The 24777-nt window shown below is 38.5% G+C and overlaps 1 long non-coding RNA gene across 4 annotated transcripts in view; it reads left to right on the top strand.

Annotated features, from left to right (window-relative positions):
• Positions 1-23784, top strand: part of LOC118966932 (uncharacterized) — a 40744-nt gene extending 16960 nt beyond the window's left edge. For 3 of the 4 annotated variants that reach the window (XR_012126971.1, XR_012126972.1, XR_012126968.1), the window contains exon 3: positions 1967-23783. This is a non-coding gene — a long non-coding RNA (uncharacterized lncRNA). Of the gene's footprint in view, positions 1-1966 lie in introns of all 4 variants that reach the window. The other variant, XR_012126969.1, reaches the window with a different exon arrangement.
• The last annotated feature ends 993 nt before the right edge of the window (positions 23785-24777 follow it).

The raw sequence follows: 24777 nt of genomic DNA, 5'->3' as shown, positions 1-24777 counted from the left end.
AATCTAGAAAATGGATACAAAATAAATAGTCATAGCTCTTTACCTTAAATGTTCATGAAGTGAAAGAAGTCAAGGGAAAATGCCAACAAACTCTTAATGTCTCATTTATGAGAAGCTTTGGCACAGCATATGAAGGTGACAGATGTTCTGCTTCCTAGAACCTTTTTGTTCCACCCTGAAAATCTATATTCTCCTTTAGTACATTGATTTCTTGTTACAGAGCAGGAATGGCTATTTAATATCTTTATTTGGGAACTGGTGGCCAGGGTCGGTGGGGGGCAAAATGTATGAGAGAAAATGCATCAATACTTAAAGGAGAGTTGATGGGATGGGTGGAGGACTCGAGAGAAGGTTGTCTATATCTGGGAGATTAATTGCAATTTGACTGAAGGACAGAAAGACTTGCCAGAGGAAGAAAAGGGGGAGCAAATGAAAAAAGTATACGATCACAGGTTAACACTTTGATGGCTGAAGAAGATATTTAAAAGATGAGAGAGCACTTCCCCCAGTGGCCAGCTGGCTCACCTCTTCTCTCTTTTGGCTTGTAGCACAGTGGAAAGATTCAGTGTAACAAATTATGGAATATATGACAGTGAACCAGCTGATACAAACTAATAACAAACTGAAATGTTCTTCTTTTCTGTTTTAATCTGGGGCTACTGATTTCTCTTTTGTGTGAGGTGAGATCTATATTACCAAAATATAGATGGAAATTGAGTTGACTGGTTATGAACAATGTCATGATTATGGCATCACTGCTTAGCAATACAAATAACATTTCTGTAGTATATTTAGTTTCAAAGCATGCTCACTTGCATTATCTCATTTTATTATATACATAATCCTGTGAGGTAAGTATCACTATTCTCATTTTATACTTGAGAAAACTGAGGTTTAGAGAAGGTAATGAACAACAGAATCCACACCAAGGTCTGTTTTACCATACTGCATATTTTTGTCTCTTCCAATAAATGTCAGTCTATAGCCACAGTTACTACAAAAGGCTTCTTTGGAGACCCACCTCTGCTAAGCATACCCCAAGTTTAAATCATATTTTTCCCTCCAGGGAAATTCCATGGCTCTTGACTTCTCTCAAGGGACTTAAGAGCCTACTTGGGATCACTTGGGGTCACCTGGGGCACCTGGAATAAAGGTGGATGCTAGGAGTGGGACAGAGAGATACAGTCCTACCATCAACTAAGCTACAGCTTCCCTGGGCTTCCAAGGACCCTGTGTCCTTGGCACCTTGCTTTCCTCTGCAGCTTGCATCTCCTACAGTACCCTCTCATATGTCCCCTAGCACCCCTGGGCTTCCCTCCAGCTGTCATAAGTATCCCATTCTTCAAAAGTCTCTCTTATTTCTGTCTCCTTCAGGACATCTCAGCCAACAGTTAGGAAAATGACTTTTTGAAAATTACTCTCTCCTTGAGAGAATTTCCAACATGGGGAACAAACAGGCAGGGGAGAGGGAGTCTTCCTTAATCACACCAGATGTGCTGCTTCATCCATGGGCAGAAAGCCTCCAGACTTGAAGCTACTTCTCCATTTCCTCCTCCTCTGATAATCCTGGTCTAGGAGAAGCTGTTCTATCATCAGTGGTCAATGAGCCAAAATTGTGATTACACACAGGATAGGGAATAGCCTTGCCTCAGTTTGACAGTATGAAATAATGCCAGTAACAGATAGAACACAGTATTCCTAGCTAGTCTACAGATTTGCCTGTATTTGAATCAGGCTGCAGCACTTGCTAACTGTAACCTTGGGCATATTGTTTACCTTCTCTGTGACTCAGTGTATGCATCTTTAAATAGAGTATTATTAGTACATAGGAAGTGGTAATGAGGATTAAACTTGCTATATATTTAAAGTGCTTAGAACAGTTCCTAGTGCACAGAAAACTATGTAAGAATTAGATAAACTGAATTTTAAAAATTTCTTCCCTTTAAAAGTATTTGTTCTACACTAGGTTCTTTATTACATCTGAGATTCAGATGACAGACGGAGTTATCCTGACCCTTCAGATGCAGAGAGTAAGTGGTTTGGATCTCCCTTTCCATGGATTATGAAAAACCCAATAATGTCCCCAAGAGTTCTTTGAATTCCCAAGAGTACATTTCTTGATTAGCTCAGTTGCTAAACACCAGCTTCTTCAGAATTACTCTGTTTGAGGACTGTTTGGTTGTTCTGCACATATTGTTCCACAAATGTTCAGGTCAAATTAATATCTACACAAAACTTATCAAGGTATTCACATAAGTAGCAATCTTTGAGGAAAGGGAAGATTTACATTATAATAGCCTAATCAATTTTAAGCTCAGTATCAGTCATCCTTATTCCTTATAAGGTCTTTGTGTCCACATCCAGCCTCCTACCAGGTTCTTAATCCTCCTCTCTCTTCCTTTTCCCTACTTGAGCCTTCACTTCCAGATTGCCTGCTACTCCAAATTCTTTTTGTTCCATTACACAGACAAATCCATTAAACTCTCTCCAGCCTTCTACTTTTTAAAAAAACCTAATTAAACCCCTAAAGGCTACCACTTTAGCCACATAAAGATCTTGTTGAAAATTTGAAATTATCCTTTTTAAGGACTTCATTAAATTATTGTCTAAAAATTAAACTCATCATTGCTGTCTGTCTGTATGGTAGTAGTAAACATACATTATCTCAATTAGTTATCACAGCAATGCTGCAAGATAGGTCTGATTCTCCCCCATTTTATAACTGGGAAAACTGAGGCTCAGAGAGGTTAAAGAGTATCCCCAAAGTCATCTAGCTGGGAAGAGATTAGCAGAGTCAAGACCATGTGGATCTGGTTCGGAATCTCCTGCTGTTTCATGACACCACCTCATGTAGCCTCATATGTTGTGCTTGGCCTTGGAAATCCAAAGTTTCCCAAGGCAATGGCAGAGATCAGAGGAGCCAAATGTAGCTCCTCCCTGGGCCATTCATCCTGGACAAACCCCAGCTGTGCTCCTGTCTTCATTTATGGCACCTGGACCTGAGCCCAGCCTTCCAGGTGAGATGTTACCTGCACATAGAAGAACAGGACCCTCCATTTCATTCTTTACCCTAGATTTCTAGTCATGCAGTCTGAGTCCCTTTGGCTCCTTGAACCCACATTTCACTGCTGATTCATCCTGAGTTTTCAGCCAACAGAAACCCCTAAAACAAGGGTCCTCCTAGAGCTCTGGAGTCAGTCCCAGGGTGAATCCTTGATTTACCACTTTCTGTGAGAATTTGGACAACTCACCTCTCTTTTTTTAGGCTCCAGTTTCCTTTGCTGCTCTAAAAGAAACAATACTATTATTTACCTTATAAGGTTGTTAGAAGAATTAAATGAATTAATGTATACAGGGTGCTAACCCAGTATTTGGAACATTGTAAAGTTCAATAAATATTAGCTATAACAATAATTACTATAAATGCCTATCCTGTCTCCCATTGCCAGATCTCTCCACTTCTCCATCTCCCCCACATCCTATAAGCTTGCACATGCACACACACAAGGGCACACAAAGCTCTTATTGGAAGATACTCTCCTAAAGCAGAAAGCCTGGCCGTAGAATCCCTGGATTTAGTTTTATCACATGCTAGCTGTGTCTCCAGATGTTCAACCTCTCTGAGCTGTACTTTCTTCCTGTGCAAAATGAAAACCATAATTTTGTACTCACTTAACTCACAGTATTATAAGGATTATGTAAGGTAGAAATGTAAAGAAGCTCCATATTTATTGGTACCTTATTTCCATTCCCCTCATAAAATAAAAAAAAAAGATTCTTTTTAAATTAAGTGCAGGACTTTTTACTAATCTCTGTTAAAACATATAGACTCATTTAAGATTTACCAGATTAACACTGTTTCAAGTGGTTTCTCTATGCTCAGCCTTCACATTTTTTTCTTGTGGTGTATTTATATGCTCCTAAGTTTTAAAAAATATATTCATATTAAAATGAAAGCAAAGGAGCCCTATACTCTCTAGTCACAAAGTTTCTTTTATCATTAAGAATGAATCTGTACCAAATGACTGCATTATATACTGGGCTGGGAGCAATGGCAGAGTCAAAGAAATATAATTTGGGGTGGGCTCCCTCCAGTCTATCAGTAATTAGGAAATGTCCTACTTACTTAACCTTAAATGTTGTATCTTGAGACTGCTACAAATTCTTTCAAAGAAACCTAGAAAACCTCAAAATGCCCAATCAAGGAACAATCTTGTAACCTTGATGGTAATTTCCTTTTAACAGCATTCCCTGCTGGCCCTGTCAGAAATGGAGGAGACTTGAGTTTAAGGAATTGAAAAATCTTAGGATTCGTCACCAAACTTTAATGCTGAAAAGCCTGGAGTGTCATCTGGACTAACCCCGGCATCTTACAGGTGAAGAGATTGATTCTGGAGAGGGAAAAGGACTTAACCCAAATCTCTCCAGTTGGTGGCAAAGCCTGTACAAACCGAGCGCTGCCTTCACTCATTTGCTGTTATTAGTAGACTGGAGGAACAAAAGGTAAGGAAGAGAGGGGCACAGGCCACAGGAAGAAGTGTATTTTGTACACATCTGGTTTTAGTCCTCATCCTAGACCGTGTTCCCCGCCCCTAAACTGGTGGAATGTTGTCAGGAAAGGGAGGACCCCTGGGACAGATGAGATAAGTAGGACCACTGAAAACCGTCGCTGGAGGTTGTGTGGTTGGAACTCAAAACTTCGCCAGACGATTAAAAGCGTTTCTACGATTGTGGTTTCTGAGGGCGTGGAAGGCTTTCCCTCCCCGAGCTCCGCGGCGGCGCAGGCCCCGCCCGGTGCCCGGCAGTAACCCCGAGGCGCGCTGCAGCCTCGGCTATCTTCCACGCAGCCTTTAGAGAAGAGTAAAAAACAGAATGTGCGGCTTGTATACTTCAAACCTGGTAGTTAGGTCAGCAGCCCTCCCCAGCAGAAATGGGAACATTAACTTTGTACCCACGTGGCTTTTCCGCGGGCGTGTGCTCCGTTGGGGAGCCCGGGATTCCTTTCTTAACAGCCTTTTGGGGGAAGAAATGTGGGGAGATGCAGAACTAGATAGGGGCCAGCTGGGGGAGAAAAACAGATGGGTACGAGGAAATGATGAGAGGACCAAGGCAGGAATATACGTGGGGTGTGATGGCTCAGGAGGCCACGGTGCTCCGCCAGACCCAGAACTGGGCACATCCGCAAAACCCACACCCGTCAATTCAGAAGAGAATGGAAACCACCAAAAAACAAACGCTCTGGACGCTCCACCACAGCCTGAGAGTGGGGGTTGGGGATGGAAGCGAGCTTCGCGCAGGCGCACAGAGCCCCGCGTCTGCCCTAGAGTTACCCCGAGCGGCGAGCCGGGCGAACTAGGTGAAAGGTAACTAGCAGGCGCTACCCCGGGCGAGGGCCTAGACTCGCGAGCACAGCCAGACAGGCGCGGCGGGCCCAATAGTTCCTTCTTTCCCAAGTTTCTCCTAGCCTGCACTTCATCGAACTGTGGGTGTGGCTGGGAACGGAACAGGAGGCGATGGGGTGGGGGTTGGGGATTTCGAGCAGACGGAAAAATCTTGTCACTCAATCCTCCCAGAGGAAATGAGGTCCAGGAGTGGTGCAGGGGAGAGAATCACTTATTGAACCTCATTTGTGTGCCTGACAAGGTCCTGGACCTGTCGCTGCATTATTATAATTGCCGCAATGCTTTTAAGAGGAAACAGGCGCGAAAAATTCATGTAACTTGCCCAAGGACAGCCAATCAATAAAAGGCAGTTTCCGCAAATTTCCCTGATTTGAGGTTGTTTTTGTTTGGTAAGTTTTGCCCTAGTGCTAGTAACTGACAGGTGTAGCACACTTTACATGGCACCCTTTACATTACTCACTGGATCCTTACCTGAAACCTACAGATATGTACTGTTTTGTAGATGCCGGGAGAAACAGACTGAAGAAATTGTTCTGAGACCACACAGAAATTAGCAAATTTGAGATTCTGTACATTATGGAGAGATAAAAAGTTCAAAGATCAAGATGAGATTCCCACCCTCCATCAGGCAGACCTATGAAGAACATGAGAGTTTCAAGCACTACTGGATGAGGGTCTCAGGCCATGAGGAAAACAAGGGAGTTCTCATCACTGGAGGTTTCCTTTGATTGCAGGTTTCATTGCAGAATTAAAGAGTGAGCACCCATTCTGGGAGATATTTGGATGTTTAGCTATCTCTTTGAAGGCAGGAACAGAGTCCACTGCTCATGGTTTGCTTCAGTGGGTTTTCGATGGGTGAGTTTATAACTGAATGAACACATTTTCAATCCCAGGCTACCCCAGAGGGAAGCTGCAGTTCTGTCTGGCAATGGATGAAGTGACTACTTTCTTGTGACTTTTCTCAGATGAAGGCTCTTGCACTCATTCAGCAAACACACTTAGCACCTACTCTGCTGTGCACACAGCTAGGAGACAGGATGGGAACTTCAGAGGGCAGAAATGCTCTGCTTCTCCTGAAAATTCCAGGCTAAGTCTTAGACATCTGGGAGTTTGTCCACATCCATGCTCGTGGAAGCCACAGGGTTTCCTGTGAGGGGCATAGGATCAAATCACAGTTCTCCCACTTGTGGGTGCCCCAGATGTTCCTCAGAATCACAAAACAAAAGCAGCTCTGCTCTTCTCCTAAAGAGGCCTTGGAAACAGGCAACTACCAAAAGGGAAATGCAAGCAAAGCAGAAAAAAGCTTCAGAGCAGCCAATCAACCCCCTCCCACCCTCATCTCTTTCCACAAATCCCTCCCCTTGAGTGTCCAGTCAGGGAATTGGAATGTCACTGCCTTGTGCCCCAAGACTGTGTTACTGCTCAGGCTGATTAAGACAAAGACAGCAATTGGACTGAATTTGCCCTAACATAACCCTGCCTTGCAGCCACCCTGAAGTGACCGGGCGAGATCATGTGCTGCCTGGTGCTGTCAAGATACTTCTGTGATTGCCTGCCTGGTGGTGTTGAAAGGAAGAAAGCTGCTTAAGGATTACACCATCATTCTGTTGAGAGTCTTGTGTGCTAAAAACTTCAGCCACACTGGTCTCTTTGCTAGATACTTTAACTTGAATCTATCCATATTATTCTCTACAGCCCAAGGCAGTAAGTGGTGTGATACCCATTTTGCAACTGAGGCCTATAAGGGGGTAAGTGATTTCCCCGCATAATACACCCAATAAAAGGCATGGGTGGAACTCAACTCCATTCACTGCTCTAGGCATTTGGACCTAACACCCCAGTGGGGCAGGTACTTGGAGCTGGCTGGGAAAACTGTCCTAGGTTTCTCACTTTCTTCCCTATTTATCTCAGAAATATTTCAATAAAAGTATAGAAAAGAAAAACTCCATGCCTTACACATGGTTAAATAGTAAGTGACTTAATAGAGGAATGAATGAATAGGATGAATGAAGATGGAGAATGAGATATCAGAGTCCAGCCTCCTTGGGGTGAAGATACAAAGGGCTGTGATCTTAAAATCTACCTATAGAGGACAAACTCTGGTCACTCTGGAAAGTTGTAAATAATTAGCGTGAACCCTGTTTCTTTCCCTAGCCTCATGGCAATTCTGAAGAAATAATAGAGAGGAAACCAAGTCTCTGAGACATTTCCCGAATAATCCAAAAATGCTCAAGTGTCAAGGAATTTCCCACACAGCATCCAAGTCTAACCCATTCTGCTCTTTGTCCTTCGCACTTGAATACACTGTAATGGCTACACAGAACATTTCAATTCCCAAAGTTTTTTTTTTTTTCTCCCAGTGTTGTCTGGGAAAAACTGTAAAAAAGAAACAAGAAGCTTAAATTCATACTAAACCTTCCTAAATCATTTCATGAACCTTGGGGGAACCAGAAGTTAGTAATTCTGAGAGCACTGAAGAGGAGCCAGGTGACTGGGTCCTAATCCTGTTTCTACCTTGGAGCATTAGCTAAGTCATTTCCTTCTCTGAGCCTCTGGTTCTGCCCCTGTAAACTTAGAGGTTTGGATTAGTTGATCCTTGGGTTCCTTTTTAATTATCAACCACCTCTAGTATGTATTTGGAGTTATGCCACGTGCCCCCAAAGCAGGAAGAATTTTGAAGCCAATATTTTAGAAACCTCAGCAAAAGACCTGTAAAACACTGACACTTGTCAAAATTCAGGCACAAATGTCAATTACAATCCAATAATAAAGCCAAATTCAGGAAAATATGTACTTGAGAACAATGAAATCATCATCTAGTTCTTTGACAAAAGTTACTATATTTAACTTTTTTGTGCTTTATTTATTTTATAGATTTTGCTGTGTGTTGAATACTTTTTTAAGGGAGCAAGCATATTTTATTAAAATACTGTGCTTTTATTAGTTGGAGAAACAATGAATTTGCATGCCTTTCTGCATATAAATGCATATTAGATAATAAGGACTTTTAGAGTCAATAGCTAGGAAGAATAACAAGTATATTTATGAATGAACTTTTTTTATATGAATGAACTAGGAAATGGCTGAGATGGTACCGTCTATCACCCAGCTTCTGTGAGTGTTCATGTTAATGGCTCACAGAAATTGCCCTCTGCAGAATGGGGAGTTCACTCTCTCAGGAGGTTATGTTTCCCTCACCCTCAGACTGTAGCCAAAAACTGATTGATAAGGGACTAAAATATCTGGCACCTCACCTCAGGATGGGACCAACTCTGCAGTGTGACTTACGCTCCACAGTTCCTCTTGGGTCAGGCCGAGGCTACACTTTACCTGAAGTAACATCTTTACCGACTGCTTGCCCTTCCCTTCTGTTTCCTCATTTCCTTACAAGTTTCTTTGGTGAGCACTCCCACAAAAAAATCACTCATACCCAAATCCCTATCTCAGGCTGTTTCTAGGACACTTAAGACAATAATGTGCTGTTTTTATGAGTGGCCAGTAATGAAAACTCCATTTAAGTTTCTCTCATTCATCCATCCCATCAATATTTATTGAATTACATAGTATGCATCTGTCTTGCCAATGGGTTTTCAGTCCCAGGCAACTTCACTAAGGATTCAGTGTGACCAAAGAAATGACAGTAGAACATTCTTAGGGTGAACGGGTTATACCCAACTTTATTTCCACAGTGGCAGGTCAATCACTAAAATCTCGTCCACTCAGAGCGAGTCTGCATGCAGCAAGCCGGTCTCTACCTCTGGGCCTCCATCCCCTGGGCCTCCAGCCTCTGCTCTGCTCTCCCACAGCCATGCCACCATGTCACCCAGAGCACTGGGCAGAGCTCTTTATTTATAGAGTCAACAGCAACATATTCCCCACGTGTTTAATGAGCCAGCCAACCAGGGCCAGGTGAGAATCCTGGTCACAGGAACTTTCATTTTATCCACAGCATCAGACACTGTTTCAGATATTAAAAGTCTCGCCTGAGGGTTTCAACCCTGGGTAAGTTTACTCTGGATTTGGAGAGACTGAAAAATGACAACAGAATGTTGAGGGCAAAAGGATTTATCCCGTTTTATTGTGGTGGCAGGTCAAGCACTAGAATCCCATCCGCCTCAGGGCAAGTCTGTGTACAGCAAGCCTGTCTCTTGCCTCCGGGCCTCTCCACCACCTCGCAGCCCCAGAGCACCGGGAGAAGCTCTTTATATAGAGTCAATAACAACTCATTGCCCACATGTGTGCAAGCATGCACTTGTACTCATTGCACATGCACAGTGGGAAAGCACACCAGGGTCAGGTGAAAATCCTGGCCATGGAACTTCCATTTTCCCTACACTAAAGATACTTAAAATGGGTAAGATAGATATTGCCCCTTCAATAAACAACAATAAATGCTGTTTATTTTATAATGTGCAGACACATCATGATAATAAACAAAGCAAAATAATCATTAAAAATTAAGATATTTAGGGTTTTTTTTAAAACTATGTTTCTGGATCATGTTCTATGATCATTAAATAAATGTTTAAAATTCTAATATGTATTTTTTATGTTGTGTAAGCCTTTGACTCAATGATTCTGTATAAAGAATTCACTGTACAGATAAACCCACACCTATGCTTAAAGACATAGACAAGGCTGTTTATAGTAGCATTGTTTGTAACAGCAAAAGATAGGAAACAGATTAAATGTTCATCAACAGAGGACTGACTAAACAATTATGTCCATCCACACTAGGGAATACTATGTAGCCATTAAAAAAGAATGAGGTAGCTGTATATTAATATGGAATGGTCTGCAGAAGTACTGCTAAATGAAAAAGTGAAGTATAAAGCAGTGTTTTTAGTTTTCTTCTATTTGTGAAGGAATGAATGTGAATACACACACAAACACCATACACACAATTCCTACACTATAGAATCTCTAGAATGATGCAAAAAAAAACTATTAATAGTGTTTCTATGCAGAGGAACTAGACCTGGATTTCTTTTCATTCCACATTTAGTTTTATAAACACATGCATTACTATTGAATAAAACCAGTTGATTTAAAATGCACTACATACTTAGTTTAGAAACCATGAAATACACACAAAAATAAAAATCACTTATAATCTCACCTCTAATATATACCATTCTATATATTTTGGTGTATTTCCTTTCTGTCTTCCTTGTATTTGAAGACATAATTTTTTTTCTTATAAATGGGACCATAATGTGCATATATATAGGTTTGTAATCTGATTTTTTGACTCAGTATTATATCCTAAATATTTTCCCATATCAATAAATTTTATTCTTATCATTGGTAATGGCTGTTTAGTTTTGCAATGTATAAACATAAAGTAATTTTTAATCAGTTCTCTACTGATGGCCATTGATATTATTTCCTACATTTTGCTATTGTGTAATGCTGTGAATACCTCTTTGTTCAAGTGTCTCTAATTGTTCCCTTAAAATAGATATCTAGATGTGGATTTACCCATCAAAGGAAATGGAAATTTTTTGAACTTATAATAATGAAATAGTAAATTTTCCTCCCCAAAGTATGTAACCCCTTAGAGTCCTCCCAACAGTAATATATGATTATTAAATGAGCCCTCACCAGCACTGAGCATAATAGACTCTTGGCATTCTTAGGTTTGTCATTCTCAATTTTCCACTCCTCAGGAGCCTCACAGAGGTTCATGACAGGTAGTAATTGGTAATTGGTAGACAGGACTGGAGAACTGTCAGAACTGGTTAAGAAGGTCACTTAGCATCCAGTAAGTCTAGTCTGCACTCAGTGTAGGAACTCTAAGCAGGGCCTTGCTGACTGCATCCTGTAGTGTGTCGACCTCTGACTACTGCTCCATCCATCAGTGCATTACCAGGAAGCAGTGGTCATTGGCACCCACCATCATCCCTGAATTTTTGCACATTCAGGAAAGCTTATGATTTGCTTTGTTTTATAATGATGTCATAATACAGTGTCAAGTTTATTTCTGAGGTAGAATTTATTTTAAAAGCCTTATCAGTTACTTTAATATTTTATTAGACTTTATCAAGGGTCTTATGGGGTTACTTTAATTTCTCAGTCATTCTTTAATGCATTTTTCTGGAGGAAGTTATATGCTACAGTTACATTTAACAATTTGGAATCTCCAAATTCTGGAGAATTCCTTTCAGATGTCAAGGACCTTCTGTTATTCCAAAGGAAATGAAATTTCAATATTTCGTTGCTTTCAGTGTGCATGGAACCCATGATAGTAAGTGCTTCTAATGTTCCCATCATATATGCTTCTACTGTCCCCATCCTATGCCTGTTTCATATCACATGATCTGGGTGGTACATCTGTGACTTTTATGAACAGGCTTCTAATGAGCCTGATAAATGCACAGTCCTACAGTCTGGAAGGTCCAGGCTCTAGTGCTGGTCCTGGCTCTGACTAGATAGGAATCCTCAGGCAACTCATTTCTCTGATTTCAATTTCCTCATCTTTAAAAGAAAGTTTATTCTCAAACAGCACTTCCATCATGGGATTCTAGAACCTCAGTGAAGTCATGAAAGGCAGTAGTGAGCATTCACAAGCTAAAATATTTCTAATATTTTATTCAGAAACCTAATTTATATAGAAACCCTTAAGGTTTCACAGGATAATGAAGAGGCCCCTTTTCTTTGTTTGGGCTGTGATAATGCAGGAATCCTCACAGTTCTGTGAGTTATGTACTATTGTTATCATTCATTTACAGATGAGGAAATTGAGACAGAGAATTAAGGAACTTGCTCAGTGATGCATAGTTAGTGATTCAGGGAAGATTCAAACCCAGGTAATTTGATTCCAGAATCCAGAGCCACCCTGCCTACTGCTAAATCTAATTATCTCACACTAATTGGAAACTCTAATTGGCAGTAATGTTCTTAATGAAGATCAGAAAATTCAATATTAGTAATTCATAATTAAGTACAGTTTGGTATACCAAAATTTTCTAGAACTTCAGTTCTTCAGAAAAGAAGCATTTCAAATGTTATGAAAAGAATAAAAATGACCAGCATTTGGATTAAATGGTATTCAAGTTCCTTTCTAGTTCAAATGTCCGTGAGGTTAAGGAGGAAACATGGACATTAAAGAAAAATAACTCTATGAAATACTACTTAGAGTGGAGCATTTATACTCCAACAGTAATCAAAATACTATTTCTTTGTTAAACGGTACAAACAAGTTTAGTTTTAAAAACAATGACCAAATTAAGAGTCAGTGGATTTGACTACTAAGAAATCTCAAAGTCAAAAGCAAAGGGTCTTTGAAATGCAATTTCATGGTTGATTTTTAACACATTAATATTGTACTGAAGAATAATCACATAGAATTCTTACATAGTTCCTATCAAAACATCTGAACTCCTTTATAAACATTCTCTTCATTCCCCATAGTAATTCTACAAGTTTTCTGATCAGGATAAATACAGTCAACTTGATTATTTAATAGCAATAAAGAGAAAAGAGAGGGCAGGGTCTGTCTTATTTACCTATCAGCCATTTCTAGCATAGAGCTGGCATGTAATAGAATCTCAGTAAACATTTGTTCAATGGATGAAAGCACCAAGGTGCTACTGGACCCAGCAAAAAATCTCTGTTCAGCTGTCCTCCATCCATAATGTAAGTTCAGTATAATGTAATGCCAACCAATGCAATTAATCATAAATGCCATATGTAGTAGTGCAATATGATTGCTGCTAAAGTCAGACAACTTTTTTTTAAAACTCTGTGACAGGAACTATAATCCTGGCATTGCATTCTGACTTCATCTTCACATCAGTTCTAATAATCCTTGTCCTGCTCAGACTCTGCATTATATTTTGCATATGTACAATGATTCAGACTCTTATCCTGACATTCTCAGTAAGACAGGCCTGGATTTGGAACCAAATTGTGAATTAATGTTTTTTTATTCAGAGGTAGATGAATGCCTTCTAGTAACCCTGACTGATTTTAACACTGGGAGCAGCCCTACCCTCCAACTCATTGTGCAATGGGGGAAGTGGTTTGCTGAGCAAGCCTACACAAAAGAGGCAAAAATTGTATTGGACATTAAATGTATGAATCATATCTCTTGTTTCTTGCTCAAAAAGAATTGTATCTTAAACAAATGATAGAATGCATGGGTCAGACACTGCTGGGGTTTCAGAGATGAGTAAGATGCAGTTCCAGCCATCCTGTGACTGGGGCACTGCATGAGGGGGTGGGAGAGTAAATTAAAAAAATAAAGTTCACAAATAAATACTCAAGGCAGGACACGATCAGAGAGCACTCAGTTCCCACCGGAGAGAAAAATTATTTCTAATTAAAGGATCAGAAGATTTCATAAGCAAATTGTCATTGGAACTGGAATTCCCCACTTTCTGTTAGCACTTGTTGAGCTCTGTTGTTCCCCAGACTCTGTGCCAGGCACTGGGAATTCAGATATAAAAGTGACAATTTGTGCTCATGGAAAAACTGTGAGCCTAGCCAGGAAAGAGAAACTTAGAAAAATCTCAACCCACCCTGGCAAACGCTGTTTTTGGAAAAACAGGAAAAAAGCCACTGGAGCACAGAGGATTAAGCAGCTAGTTCTGCCTGGGGACTGTGTGGCATCACAAAAAAAGAGGAAAATAAGAGTTTGTGAAAGAATCAACATTTGACCTATTCAGCAAAGCAGGTGCTTTGCTTGAGGCCTTACATGCATCACTCTCCTCAATTCTCACAATAACCTCTCGAGGCATTTAATATTTTCTCCACTTTATGGATGGAAAAACTACAGCTTAGAGTTTCAATAACTTGAAAATTGCTTAAAGTTGTACAGCTAGTAAGCAAAAAAGCAATGGTAATTGAATTCTACGTTCTATCGCCTATCTCCAATTTCCCAAAAGCAAAGGCAAGAAAGCTAGAAGAAAGGAATTTGTTCTAATGGCTTGATCACAGCCAGGAAGTAGGACAGCCAAGCTCTTTTTGAGAAATAACACACAGTACAGATTTTCCAGAGTGTAGACTACCTAATAGTTCAGAATTTGGTCTATCATTCTATATGTAATCCCTCCTGGAGACTGGATGTTTGTTTCCAACATTTTGCCATTAAAAAGAACTAACACTACTAACACGGGGAAGATGAGGGTGACTATTTAGACATTAAGACCTCCCTTTGAAGAGGTCAATGGGCATTTAAAGTCATGGGGCTTTATTCTGAGTATGGTCAAAAGACAGAACATTTTGAAAAAAGAAATTTTATAATAACACCTAACGTAAATGGGAGACATAACCACTGGTAATACTTTGTTGTGTTTCTTCTCAGTTTTTTCCTATGTAAATAAGGTAAATAAATACATTTTTAATGTTTTACTCTTTCAAACATGACCATACTGTACAGGGCTTTGTACCCTATTTTTATAACCTTTTATTTTAATATAATTTCAAATGTTTCTACAGAAAAGTTGCAGTAGTACAAAGAACCCTCATACGCTCTTTTCCAGATTCACAAAAGCATTTTACCTCATCTGTTTTATCATTCTATCCGTATATGTGTATTTATATTATGCATATTATCTGGTATGAACCATTCACTATTAAGTCGCTATTAAGTCAGAGATATCTAAGAATGGAGACATGGATTCTCTTATATAGCCATCATACAAGTATCAAGAGCAGGAAATTTAACATTGATACAATTCATAGTCCACAATCTATATTCAAATTTCATCAGCTGTCCCATAAATGTCCTTTATAGATTATTTTTACTTGGCCTAAGATCAAATCTTAGCTGCATTTAATTGCCACAACTTTTAATCTACTTTAATTTGAAACAGTTCTTCAACTTTTTTGTGTGTTTCTTGACTTTGACATTTTTGAAGAGTACAGCCACTTAGTTTGTACAATGTCCTTTGATTTGGATTTGTCTAATCAGATTCAGGTTTTGCCTTTTTGGCAGGAATACCACTAAATAATACTGTATCCTTCTCAGTGAATCTCACCAGGAGACGAATGATATTGGTTTGTTAACTTTGATCATTTTGTTTTGTGACTATTTTTCCTTTTAAAATTAGTTAAGTGTTTTATGAGGAAATACTTTGAGAAGATATAAATATTCCATTCCTCACTAAACCTTCACTCACTCATTTTAGCATTCATTAATGACTCTCTATGTCCTCATCCCATATTTGTTAGTTGGCATCCCACTAAAAGAATACTCCTCCTTTCTCATTTTTCATGTATTTACTCATTTATTCATAGATTTTAATTTTATTTACTGGGTTATAATCCATTACTAGCATTATTTATTTTGATGTACAAGTTGTCCCATATTTGGCCGGTGGGAGCTCTTCAAGTTGGCTTCCATGTCCTTTTGAAATGTTCCTTAAGAAATTCCTTACTTTTTTGTACAAGATAATTCAGATTCATCTTGTGCTTCCCTGAACCAGTCCTGGAATCAGCTAATTCTCCAAGGATTCTTAGTTCCTTTTATTGGAAACTGGTACTTAGAAACCAATTTTTGGATTCTAGGTGTGCTTATTGTTACAACTTAGTCATTTCTTCTAGGCTCACTCAGCAGACAAAGCTAGAAAATATCTACATGTAATTATTTATATATCTAGTTACAATTTTTCTATATCTATACGTATGTTAAATACATATATTTAAAAACATGAATTCAAACGAATACCTCCAGTTCCACTGCAACACTTCGGAGACTACTCTCAACTTCCACCTAGTCACGTTTGTAACTCCCTTCTTCAACAGTGAAAAAACTAGCCTCCAATATCTTCATTATACCTACTCAGTTGCCTAAGCCCAAATACACAAAAAGTTAGTTTCAGATTGTTAACTCATACCACTACAAAAAGCAAATGTATTGACTAGAGTTTGATATTTGTTTATAATTTTTTTGTTTTTTTGAGATATATTCAGTGTGACATAAACAGTTAAGTGCAGAAATCTTGCATGTACAATGTGATGGGTTCTGACAACTCATATACTATTTTCAACCTGATATGAGCAATTTCTCATGTCATTAAAGGCTTTTTCAAAAGTATGAATTTTTAAGGTGGTTATTATTCTATAGTATGAATATATTGTAATTGATTTTGCCATTCCTTATAAGTAGATCATTAATTTTCAATGTTTTCTATTAGGAGCAGTGCTACAATCAATATCCTATTGACACTGTTAAAAAGACAATGTAATATCACTATGTAAACTATAGTTATACTGCTGTTCCTGTACTGAAAGAGATGCTGTTGAATGAATTAATCAAACTTTGAAGATTCGAAGATACTCCAACAGTTAGTCCTACAACTAAATTGGTCTGATCCAGTGTATTAATTTCCTAGGATTACTAAATCAAATTACCACAAATTAGGTGGGTTAAAACACTATACATTTACACATTTATTCTTTCACAGTTCAAGAGCTCAGAAGTCCAAAATCAAGATGTCTTCAGGGTTTGTTTCTTCTGGAGGCTCTGAGGGAGAAATTGCCCCACACTTACTTCCTAGTATCTGATAGTTGCTGACAATTCCTTGACATTCCTTGGCTTGTAGCTGCATTCACGCCAATCTCTGACTTCATTTCACATGGCCTTCCTCTCTGTGTGTCTTCATTTATAAGGACACCAATTCATCGGATTTAGGGCCAACCCAAATCCAGTATGACCTCATTTTAATTTAACTAATTACATCTGCAAAGACTTTATTTTCAAATAAAGTCACATTCTGAGGTTTCAGGTAGACATGGATTCTGGGAACACTATTCAATCCAACATGCCCAGTATGGCTGGTTCCCTTTGTAGCTCCATAAATCCCTTATCTTGGAATTAAATGATTTTAGATTTAGAATAAGATTTTAGAAAGGAAATACCAGGTATATACTATATTTTACAAAATACCCTACCTGCTGAGGTCTGGAGCAGCACCCCATAATCAAACACATTACTATTTTAGCAGTTAAGTGTACACATATTCACAAAAAGAAAGAGAAATAAAGACAGTAAATAGTTTCATATCACTTCATGTCTACCTCACTGCCAAATAAAATTTTTTTTAAAATTTTCAGGACCTTGAAGATTTCAGAATTGCAGATTCTGTGGTCCTAAATTTGATCCTCCTCAGGTGCCAGTGTTATAAGTCTACATCAAAAAGCCATCCACTGTAGTAGTATAAAGCAAATAGTTCAAGTACATCAACCTATGAGTTCAAAGGTGATCACATTACCATTCATACATGATATTCACCAGCTCCAAAGCCATTTCTAATCAAGTAGGATTGCCAATATATTAGAAAGCTCCCTACCTCTCAGGTGTTTCTGGAAATTCCCAGAGTGGGGAGTGAGTATCCACAGTGCCATTCTAAGCATTTGTTAGTATAGCAACTGAGTCAGGAATCTTCAGCTGAGAATGAACATGCAGAGGCCCTCCTCTGAGACATCCTCCTGCTGTCTTAATCTGCATCTGTTCTATGTTCCCAGAAACAAGATGGGGCATTGAGCCTATTCCCATCACCATCATCTCCCCCGTTTCCTCAGTGCCAGTCCCTGGCAATACACTCTAACAATGATTTTGTGAAATGAACAGGAAAATGTGACAGCTCCTGTGATAAGCTCAGTTATAGGTTGTCCCATAGGTGACTTCTAAAGTATTATACAGCTTACTGAAGGAATTTTTCCATTTTATTCTCACAATTCTTTTCCTCAACAAGCTGTAATCACAGTTCAGAATGGGTTGTTCAGTGCATTCCTTTCCTATTGTTGCTGTAAAACCAACCACAACTAAATGGCTTGAAACAACACAAACTCAGTATCTTACAGCTTTCAAAGTCAGAGATTGAAATGGGTCTTAGGAGCTAAAATCAAGGTGTCTACAGGGTTGTGTTCCCTTTCAGAGGCTCTAGGGAAGAATATTTCTTTGCTTTTTCTTTCTCCTAGAGGCTGCCCTCATTCCTTGGCTCATGGCTCCTTCCTCCATTTTCAAAGCACATCACTCCAACCTCTGCTGTCATGGTCACATCTCCTATTTGACTTAGACCTTCATGTCCCCCTCTTATAAGGATTCTTGTGATTACACTGTCCTCCCTTCCCCACACCCAATAATCTTCCCATGTCAATATCCTTAACTTAGTCATATCTACAAAGTCTCTTTTGCCATGTAAGGTAACATATTTGTAGGTGCTAAGGATTGTAAGTGGACATCTTTGGAAGGCCATTATTCTGTCTACCACATGATGTACTCAGAACCATCCTTCATGTCCCATGCAGTAGGCTGCCCCTCAGCAGCCCATCATGCACCCTGTATCTCATCTTTAGTTAGTCCACCTCTCTACCCCTCACCATCTCCAATTTATCAGAAATACATAGTTGAGAGAAAGGAGAACAGTGTCATTTCCTAAACAACTTTTTCCAAATATTAAGATCCTCTTCAAGCCTCCCTTGATGCATATAATATTCTCAGATTTGATGGACTGGATGAGGACTCTTGGCTCTATCAAACAACAATGCATAAAAACCACTTTTTATTGTCAAACACTTTCCAATTTACATTTGACCCTCACAAAAACCTAATTAAATATATAACAAGATTTTTATTCCCATTTTCATTTAAGGAAACTGAAGCTGTGAAACATTAAGTCCTTTGATCAAGTCCTTTTATATTATTAGCAAGAAGGTATCCCCTCCATCAAATCATAAAGAAGCCAAAGGAAAAAAGAAAGTGAAATCACCCAAAAAAGCCAAAATATGGAATTAATTATAATAAAATATGCACATGTGTGTTTACATGCGTATTGCACACGTAACACAGTCAGGACAGCCTTAAGACAATGGAGAAATTGGAGAAGTGTCATCTCAGGGCCCTCTTGCTTGCCTCAATTTGTCCTTCCTCCATCTAGTCCCTCAACCGTTTTGTAACCCTAGCACCTTGCCCTCATCTTGCCTTTTGATTACTAAGCCTTCTAGAACATCTCTGCCCAATAGTAATATTATGTGAACCACCACAATTTTAATTTTTCCTGTCTCATATTTTAAAAAGTAAAGAGTAAAAATTAATTTAAAAAATATATTTTATGTAACCTAATATATTCAAAATATTACCAATTCAATGTAATCAGTATTAAAAATTATTAATGAAATATTTTCATTCTAAATCTTCATTCAAAATCCAATGTATATTTTATAGTTATAGCACATGTCAATTTGAACCAGCTGCATTTCAAATGCTCAACAGCTCCATGTGGCTAACAGCTACAATATTGGATATTGCAGTTCTAGGACCCAACATATTCCAATTATGCCTCCTCTATTTCAACTTGACTCTTACATCTCATCTCTTCCAAGTTAAAATTCTAATTATCTTCTAAGACTATTTGTTAGTGGCTCTAACAAAAAGCTATTCAATAAAGGCATAAGTGTTTATAATTTTCTCTTTGGATAAAAGAGTCTGTGTTCTTTTCCATTTAGTTTCTCCCTCCCTCTTGACTAGGCCTGTTCCTGTGGTTTTAGATGCAGAATATCTACAATAGGTACAGATATTCAACTAAGAAGGAGAGAAAGAACTTAACATGATAACAAATTGAATTACATAAGACCTTGGGTATAGTGGGAAGAGGGGACATAGAAGAATATAGGCCTCAAGGACATTAAACTAAGTTAAATAAACCAGTCACAGAAGGACAAACTTTGCGTGAGTCCATTTATGAATTATCTGAAGTAGTCATACTCATAGAAAAGAGTAGAATAGTGATTGCCATGGGACAGGGAAGGGGGAAATGGGGAGTTATGGTTTAATGTGTATGAAGTTTGAGTTATAAATGATGAAAAAGTTCTAGAGATCTACTGTGCAACATTATGCTTATAGTTAAGAATAATGCACTATACATTTAAAATTCATAAAAGGGTAGATCTCATATTATGTGTGAGTATTTTTTTTTTTAATCACAACTAGGAGAAGGAGGAGGAGAAAATGGAGTCAGGGATAAGGGACGTATACAGGGAGTCGGCATATGAGAGACTCAAGAGCAGATTCAGGGTATAAGAGAATTGGGGATAGGAGGAAATTTTTCAGAAGTGCAGTTAAGGATTGGAAATTGGATCCCCTACAATATTCCATAACAGACTTGAATAAAATATAGAATTCATTTTTAATAAATTTTAGAAGAATCTTGTTTCTTCTTTAAATGTGACTATAGATAGAATTAGCTGCAAATACTTCAGAGGTTTAATAGGGTTACATGTATTATGTCTTAGTCTAGAATTAGCATGGTATAATGGAGAAAGGTTTAGGCTCTAAGTCAAGTTGTACAGGTTGTAAATGCTCTGTCTCTTACTAAGCTTTGTGACCTCGGGTAAGTATTTGGACCGTTTCTTCATCTGAAACCTGAGGGTCATACACCTCTACCACATAAAGCTGTTAGGAGTACTTCATATGAATGAGATTACATATGAGAAAGCAGCTATAGAGGATCGGATACTTAACAATAATTACAATTCCCTTTAGAATTAACACCAGGGAACCTGTTAGGTTTGCAAGAATCCAAATTTCAGAGATCATTCTAAAGCTTAAGGAAAAGGTCTATATTGACTGCTTCCCAAAAATGAGAGTAAGAGATAGCTAGTGTCTTAAATTTTGCATTTTCGCCCTATAGCTCAATCCCCTAAAGCTTTTTAAGTTTAAAAGCTCCTTTGTGCAAATTAAAATTCCAATGAATTACTATTTTTTCACCCATCAGATGGGCAAAGATTAAAAGATTAAATCATGTAGTCAAGAATATGGAAAATTGTGCACCTTCATACATTGCTATAGGCAGAACAAAACAGTCAACCTCTGTGTAGGGTAATTAGACAAGATCTATCAAAATTTTAAATGTATATATGCTTTTACTGGCAAGTTTATTTCTAGTAATGTACCTTATAGACATACTCCCACATGTTTAAATGATATATGTATAAGGATATTTATTGCAACATTGTTTGTAATATCAAAAGCTTGTAAACAACATATATGTTGGTCAAAATGAAACTGGCCGAAAATATATGACATCTAGACAATGGATTCTATGGAACATTTAATAGGAATGAGGCAGCTCTGTTTATATTAAGGTGGAAAAATATCCCAAAATATATTGCTTAAAAAAAGTCAAGCTATCATTTAAAGGGGTAGGAATGGGGAAATACGTATGTATGCATTTCAAAATGCACAGAAAATTTCTGAAAGTACACACCAGTAACAGGTAACAGTGGTATCTCTGAGGAGATTACTGAGCAGATAGCAGACTGGGGAAGGGTATGAGGGGACTTTATTTTTTCACTCATTGTACCTTTTGAATTTTTACTGTGCATGATTTACTTCCTTTTTTAAAGGATAAACCTTAAAAAATAGAAGTGTGGAACAACAAGTGATTTGGAGTGAAAGGGCTGGGTTCCAGACACTATTTATTACCAGAATAACCTCAAACAAGTGATTTTCCCTCTCTGAGTATTTGTTTCTTTGGGGAAATACAGGTATAATACAATATTGCTGGGAGGGCACTTGAGATACTGGATAAGAGATTGCTTATAAGTAATAAAATGTTTCCATGTGTCTCTCTGTCTAAGTATAAAGCATGGAAAAACCCACCTGTTTCCAGATCAGGGCACTACTCAGACTAGAACTCAGCCTCACACTTTAGGTTGTTGTCACAAAGGGTCTGGAAAGTTCAAGAGCAAAACACAGGATATTGCAGTGGTTCCAAACCTTGCTAGATATTGACATTAAATGATGAGTTTTGTGAGAAATTCTGTCTCCTATCCATACATCTAAATGAGTCTGTAGTACAGCTGCTCCTTAAGAATGTACAAGCTTGCATCTAGGGCTCAGAATCACTAGTAGGATGGAAGAAGCCTCACACAGTTAGTCATGGAATGGAGGTTCACACCCAGTTCTTGCCCAAACTGTGTGACCTTGAGCAAATTAATTCACCTTTCTGGGCCTTAGTACCCTCATCAGTATAAGTAGAAAGTTAAATGTCCATATCCTTTTCCCAGCTGTAATCTCTGAAGTGCTTTATGGTTTAAATGTCCTGGGATTTTCATTCTGGTTGGTTGGTGCCACTTAGAAGAAACCCCTGTCAAGAACAACTGGGGGGACAACCTAAAGGGGGACAGAAACTGTGTGCTGGTGGTATAAATAGGAATGCCCTAAGGTTCAGTCCTGACAATGAGGGCAATGCCAGGTACCTGGAGATACTGCTTTGACACACAGTAGCAGCAACTATGAACCATTTGAGCACTAGATGGAACTTTGTATTTTAATTTCCCTGAACCTGGCCCTGTCTAGAACTCTTAACAGCTGGGCAATCTTATTAAATGTCATGGATCAACCTTCCCTGCCCATTCTTGGTTAATGATCTCATATTTTAAAAAGTGGCTCTGAAACTGAATTGGTTAAGGATACTATTGCTACTAACTTTTTCATTCATTTATTTAAAACTTAATGTCCAAATATTTGTTGAGCCCTTACAATTTTCCTATGTCCATGCCTGCAAGGAGTTATAAGTGTGAATAACATTCTCTACTGATCAAGAAGTAAAATAATGTAGACATGCAGATGGCACAACAGGTACATCAAAAGATGCTCAGTATCACTAATCAACAGGGAAATGCAAATCAAAACCACAGTGAGATATCACTTCACACCTGTTAGAATGGCAAATATCAAAAAAGATAAGAAATAACAAGTGTTGTTAAGGAAGAAAAGAAAAGGGAACCCTTGTGCACTGCTGGTGAGAATGTAAATTGGTGCAGCCACTATGGAAAACCAGTATGGAGGTTCCTCAAAAATTACAAATAGACCTACCATATGATCCAGTTATTCCACTTCTGGGTCTTTGTTAGATTAAAATGAAAACACTAACTTGAAAAGATATATACACCCTCATTTTCACTGCAGCATTATTTACAACATTCAGGATATGGAAACAACCTAAGTGTCCATCAATGGATGAGTAAACAAAAAACAAAAAAACACCTTGTCCTTGACAGGGGTTTCTTCATAGACAGCACCAACTGACCAGAATGAAAATCTCAGGACATTTAAACCATAAAGCTCTTTAGAGATTATAGAAACAACCTAAGTGTCCATCAATGGATAAATGAACAAAGAAAACGTGATATAAATGTTATATATATAACATGTATATATAATATATATACTTAGTATGTTAAGTGAAACAGGTCAGACAGAAAAAGAAATACTGTATGATCTCACTTGTGGAATCCAAAAAATAAAAACAAGTTTATAGATATTGTGAACAGACTGCTGGTTGCCAGAGGCAAAGGGGTAGAGGGAGGGGGAGCAAAATGGGTGAAGGGGTGTCAAAAGATACAAACTTTCAGTTATAAAATAAATAAGTAATGGGAATGTATAGCATAACACAGTGACTATAGTTAATAATACTGTATTACATATCTAAGTTACTGAAGAGTACATCTTAAAAGTCCTCATGACAAGAAAAAATTTTGTAACTATTATGGATGCTAACTAGACTTTTGATTATTTGATTATTTCAAAAGATATATGTAAATACTGAATTATGTTGTACACCTGAAACTACATAATGTTAATTATACCTCAACTAAAAAAATTTTTTTTCAAGTAAGTAAAACAATGCTGATATTTATTTGGCTATGGGTCCTTCTTGGGAGAATTGCATTTGACTCAAAATATATAAAATTCGGGAAGATTAAAAAGAAGCCTGCAGCTTCTACAACTAAAAACAGGAGCTCAGACAATATCCTTGTGCTCCCATCACTCCTTCCACTTCTCAGCTCTGCTTCTCTTTGCCTTTGGCCTCATTGTCTCCTACAGCATAAAGCTTCCCAACAGCTTCTGGCAGCTGCCACTTACATCATCCATACAGACTGCACCTCAAAGGAAGACTCTTCTGTCTTTCCTGATAGCTCCAAGAAAAAAGCTTCAGTTTGGATCATCTGAACCAATCACTGTGATCAAAGAAATGAAATAGTCTGATTGGCAGACTCGGGGCTGGGATGAGCTAAGCCTCACCCAAACAATGCAGAAGGGGGAAAACTAAGAAGTCTGTCACCAATAGTCAGGCTGGGTGAGGAAGAGGAGGTAGATGAGGATCAGTATCTTTGATAAGGAAAAAGCAGCCAGGCTGAGTCCACCAGGTTGGGGGTATGGGAATTAAAAGGGAGCAGCCCTGGGCCTGAAAACTGGTCTCAGAGTTGAATGAAAAGATCACTGTGGTTCCATGGCAGACTTAAGCGCCCCACACTTTAAGTCTGGCAGCTAGTCTCCCAGGTGTCTAAATGGGGCCTAGAACAAAGCTGTGGACCACTAAGGGCAGCCACAGGGATACACCAAGCAGTCTTTCTCTAAATT

Source organism: Manis javanica, chromosome 2, assembly GCF_040802235.1.
Source record: "Manis javanica isolate MJ-LG chromosome 2, MJ_LKY, whole genome shotgun sequence".
Classification (NCBI taxonomy): Eukaryota; Metazoa; Chordata; class Mammalia; order Pholidota; family Manidae; genus Manis; species Manis javanica.
Note: the sequence above shows the minus strand (reverse complement) of the source record. Positions and strands in the feature narration are given on the sequence as shown.